This window comes from Vigna unguiculata, chromosome 1, assembly GCF_037176805.1.
Source record: "Vigna unguiculata cultivar grain cowpea cultivar isolate G323 ecotype 2 chromosome 1, ASM3717680v1, whole genome shotgun sequence".
NCBI lineage: Eukaryota > Viridiplantae > Streptophyta > Magnoliopsida > Fabales > Fabaceae > Vigna > Vigna unguiculata.
This window is the reverse complement of record NC_140792.1, coordinates 25,917,395-25,923,394: the sequence shown is the minus strand read 5'-3', so window position 1 is coordinate 25,923,394 and position 6,000 is coordinate 25,917,395.

The window sequence follows — 6,000 nt, the reverse complement described above, 5'->3', positions numbered from 1 at the left end:
GAACCTCCCTGTTCGTAGTACAACTCTACGGACCTTCCCGCCTGTAGTCCAACACACGTCATCCACCAGCTACGAACCTCCCCGCTCGCAGCATCTCTCAAGTGTGAGTACGAAACATACAAACATGCTCGCTCGTATCCCTACACAAGAGTATCAGGATATGAACCTCCCCGCTCATATCATCATGTGTTCACCACCAGCCATGAACCTCCCCGCTCATGACACAAGCATCTCCCTGTCCAAGTCCCACAATACAACACACAAAACGCAAGTCAGACGAATACATTAAACTCTGCGCTCTCGCCTAGCGTTGCTTAAGCGCCGTCAGGCGACGTTCCAACGCAGACCGCCTGGCGGAACCTTCTTGCCACCAGGCGCCAAACACAAGTAAAGTCTTTGACAAAAGGGCTATCGCCACGCGTTCCAAGGACTTCCCTAGTACTCCTATCGCATGGCGACCATATGTGTGCCGCCAAGCGCTATACTAGTAACGTGCCAACTACTGGTTTAACACTCCACCACAAGGTCTCAACATCCCCCAACAGTTCAAGCATGAATACAACTTATAAATTTAACTGTATATAAATTACCTATACTTGCACAACTATAATTTCAGCCAACATAACACTTCACTTATTCAACAATCATATCACTCATCCAATCATAGTCCTTATAAATGAATAACAATGCACACATTCATTTCTACAAGAAAATGCTTCATTAGTAACCAATTTCAGTTATCAAAAATTATTAGTTACTATAATTACTAATTTAGATACAAGTTTACAAAGTAAAAAAATCTTTGGTTACTAAAATAGTTACTATTATGAATAAAAAATTATAATTGGTCACTAAATTGGTTTTTAAAACTAGCTACCATAGTTTTGGCTACCAAAGAAAACTGGTCACTAAAAATTAGCTACCTAAGTTTTGGCTACCAAAATAACTTAGATACTAAATTACTCTCTAAGTAATTAGTGACAAATTTAGTGACCAATTATAATTTTTTATTTATATTAGTGACTATTTTATTAACCAATAAATTTTAATTTTGTAAATTGGTATCTAAATTGGTCACTATAGTGACTAACAACTTTTGGTCACTAAAATTGGTTACTAATAAGTCATTTTCTTGTAGTTATACCAGCATTTCATACTTAACATATGCATTTTTACCATACACTTAATCTTTTCCAACATGTAAGTTACTACCATTTTATTTCTACATGCATCACTAATACAAATAACCATAGTAACTAAAATAGTCACCTCTGTAACGTCCCTAAATAATCTTACTTAATTAAAAAAATAAATGTAGAAAATGAAATTTATTTGTCACAATATTATTATTCCCAAACGCGGGAAAATTTAAAATGTTAAACAACGCGCCAAAAATTACAAAATAGTAGTAATAAAAGTATTACAATTTCCAAAATCCAACAAAAACCATGAAAACATAATAAAGTCCCTAGCTCTAATCCCAAGCTAGCCCTCAATCCGTCGTTTGTGCATCCACAACATCACATGTATCATCATCTGCTCCCGTGTAACGAATCACACGATCATGGCCAATCACAAACAGAAAGGGTGAGGTTATAAAATTAGAACCAATATATATAATAACAGAATATAAGCAAGACACCCATCTTATTCATCCTAATTAGTTCTTGGCCAAGACCTTAATCCCCAAAGCTTTTCAGCCTTCATAACACACAAGTAGTCAGCCTTCATAACACACAAGTAGTTAGCCTTGGACTCAGGATTTATGATGCTCACACGAACCTGCCCGCTCGTGGTCCTGCTTCTATGAACCTCCCCGCTTGTAGTGCTGCTCTACGGACCTGCCCATCCATAGTCCAACACATGTGATTCACCAGCTACGTACCTCCCCGCACGCAACATCTCTCAAGTGTGAGCACAGTACATACGAACCTACCTCGCTCATATCCCCACACGAGAGTAACCGGATATGAACCTCCCCGCTCATATTATCAAATGTTCACCACCATTCATGAACCTACCCGCTCATGGCACAACATCCCCTAATCCAAGTATAACATCACCGTTTAAAAGAAACTTACACAAGTCACAACTACAACGTTATCGCCTGGCGCAACCAGGCTAAAATTTAGTGTAGACCCCCTGGCGGTACAAGCCTCGTCGTGAGGCGCCAAGTCCACGAACAAAACACTTGCTTCTCCGTTATCACTTGGCGGGTCACCACTTGTCGCCAAGCGTCAGTCTCTCACAGACCCACTGTTGTGCGTCTATCACCTGGCATAACCCACCTTGCTGCCAGACACCGTTCGTTGCAGAACCCTCCCTGTAGCTCCTATCGCCTGGCGGCCACACTTATGCCGCCTGGCGCTATACCAGTAGCACACTAGTTCTGGTTTTAACACCCCAAAACGTATTATACTTAATCCAATTCATCCCAAAACCTTGTCACATATCCTTAATTATTGGTTAACCCCTGGCACATGGACACCTCTTTTACAATTTCATCTTATCATACAACCATATTTATCAATTTATACCCAAACTGACTAGAATAACATCACAAAGCACTCTCATATACTAGCCCAAGTCACCAACTCTGATCACCAACCCCATTGACCATTTCCTGCATTTCAACAGCATGTACATATCTTATCTAATTGGCCTTCCTATCCATCCTTCCCATCATGGAATACACCCACCAATTCCCACCTTAAGGCATTTAATTTCTCAAACATTTCCTTAATGATATTCCACCTCTATGACAACTCATATCCACTGTTAGACCACTAACGCAAAATTGATATTCCTCACCAATTTACCTCCAATAATCCACACTATCTAATTCTCTTATTGTCTCAATCACAAGAGATTCTAGTACCCTATTCTCTTCCAGTTTCATATATTTTTTTTCTAAATTTTGTTTCCATCCTTTCACAAGAGTCTCCCACGCGACTCGTCCACTCTAACCACAAACTTTACCTCTACTCTCGTCATCGCTTGGCAGCGCGTGACTTACCGCCAGGCGGCGTATCAGGTTCTGGTTTAGAAACTCCCTTTTCTGCACTTACGACTACCCCGAATTTTTCCATAATTCGATCCCAATTCAATTTCAATAATACACAACGACCCATCAAAATTTTTATCAACTCAAATCCCGATTCCTATTGAACTTTACGCATCATGAACCCTTCACTTATATCCTCATACCCTAAAACCAGAATTTTATGGAGTTCCTTGATTTGAACGTAATTTAGTTGTTTACACCCACACATTATAATTCGCAAACATCACAATACTAGCAACAACATAGAATTTCACAATCATACATACATAGGAGTACCTTGGAGATCGATACATCCCAATTTGCTAAAAATGCAATAAAATAGTGACCCCCACCATGTATCGCTTGGCGGTTCAGTTTCACCGCCAAGCAGTTCAAGAACGAACCCAGAAAACTACGCAGAAATAACACGTCGCCTAGCGGTAGGGGGTGAGCCACCAGGCGATTTCTGGGTAAAACCCAGAAACCTACAAAAATCAGGGTAAATGACAAGGAATTTCATGCAGTTTCGATCATACATGGCACGATATATTATATTCAAATAAAACCAACTTAAACAGCTCCCCTTACTTGGAATCCTTGCTCAAATTCAAATTTGGAGGGATGTCCTTCAACCCAAAACTCTCCTAACCTTTACTCCTTCAAAAATGGCTTTCACTCCCAATTCTCTCTACAGCCAGCACCAGTCTGCTATAACTCCTTTACCCAATGGTTCACATGAAAATTCCAGGCCTCACTCTCTCTAATTTCTCTCTCTCTCTCTCAATGTTAATGTTCTCTTAATTACCCATTTAACCCATTAAAGCGAAATTTGATTATAATTTAGTTTAATGGGTATTCAATATTCATTAACAGAATGATTTCCAGCCCCCCAAGCTGCCTCTCTTGGCTGCTAGGGTTCCTAAAACCTTTCATATCCATAACAAACGAAAATTAGGCAAAAAGAGAGTAAATTCGTTCTTAGCAAGGTTTGAACCCATAACCGTTCAATGAAAAAGCAAGTGCACAACCAATTCAACCAATCAGGTTTCATGATAATTTCTATAATTTTAGGATTACATTATCACTACTCACATTCAAATATATCAATAAAATAATGCACAAATTAAAATAACACACAATTGGCATACATAGGACTCAAACCCAAGTCCTCTCAAACAATCAAAGTACTCTCAACCACTTAAGCTAGTATCTTTCCACATCATAACACCCCGCATTAATTGCCTTAAAGACTCCTACTACCCGCATTGATTAAATAATTATTTAATTAATTATTTAAATTTCTCGAGTCTTACAACCTCACCACATCCCAATCAAATAAACCTTTACTTTTTCATGCAATTGATACCAATCATCACACCTACGCATATATAATTAGAGGTCTTACTTATACACAGTCTCTTTATACTGGATTTGTCATTTTCCTAGCTTACGCATATCATCACCTGATGACCCTAAATCACACCAATTCACAGAATCAGCTTAGAACACCCACTACCCTGATGTGTCGCCTGGCGGTAGTTCATGCGCCGCCAAGCGGTGCATACATAATCTGGGTTCTTGCCCAGATTTCTGCACCTGCGCGAACCCTAACCATGCAATTCTTCCCATTTTTATAGATTATTAACACATTTATATAATTACATGCCATTAGGAGAGTTCATGTTGGTTCCAGTACCATTAATATCATGAAAATAACACATAAATTATCATATCTCCGATCATGTTCATTCATCCCCCAATCCCAAAATGAACCTTAATTTCACATTCATAAAAGATTCATAGAATTATAGCGAAGACATTACTGGTAGACATTTTCAACCTATGAATAACACATGCTCAAATCAAATATAAAGCAACAACCCTCTAATTTCACCTAAATAAGACGGTTAATGAATCGAGAAATATAGTTTTACGAAAACTGCACAAACTAGAAAAACGGTGGCACCTAGCACACAAAAATCAGGAACCTGGCATCTGGCTGTACAAAAGCAGCGTCCGACGATACCTGCTCCGTGAAAATTACGAAAAATAGCATTTTTTGTGAATAGAACACCACGCGCATCGTCTAGCGACAGCTCTTCACCGCTAGGCGGTTCTTAACAAAAAACCTAGAAGACTGGGTCTGGAGCATGCGTCGCCTGACGGGTCTCACATGACTGCTAGGCGGTTTTTGGAAAATTCTAGAAACACGAACAATATACGCAGAAATTGAACCACAGACATACATACTGCACAGAATCATTCATCAAAATTGAAAACACGAGATGCAGCTCCCTTAACCTGAATTTCCCGCTCCAAAAGTGCTTTTAGAGTCCTTCCATGTTTGACAATTGATCTACCCTTTGATCTTCGTCCTTGAGCACTCATTTCAACCTTCTGACACTATCCTCGGTGTTGTTTTAAGGTTCTCCAACTCCCTTTTGCTAGCCACACGAAAATGCCTTAACCAGGACCCTACTCTCACCCCTTTCCTCCATCATTGGCCTCATTAGCCAAAACGAAAAATCCATTAAGGAGGAGTTAATGTACATCAACTCTCCATTACTTGGTGGTTTCTCAACCTCTCTACCTTCTCTGACAGCTAGGGTTTCTGACCCTTCTCATCCATGCCAAAAATAATTTTAGCAAAAAGTAAACTTCATTCATGTCTACCAAGGTTCGGACACACAACCATGCCATTGTCAAGTCGATGCATAACCATTCAATTAATTCATGTTTCTTGACATTTCATGCGTACCATGTCTTATAACCTCTTATCCCATCACCATGCTTGTATGCAAAATAATTAAATAATAAAAATAACCCACAAATGGCATTCACAAGACTAAAACCCAAGTCCTCCCCACACCGTCAACATGCTCTACCACTTAAGCTACCATTGTTCCTTGTCTTTTCTCTCCACAGTAAATAACTTAGGAATTCCCGTTGTCGCATTA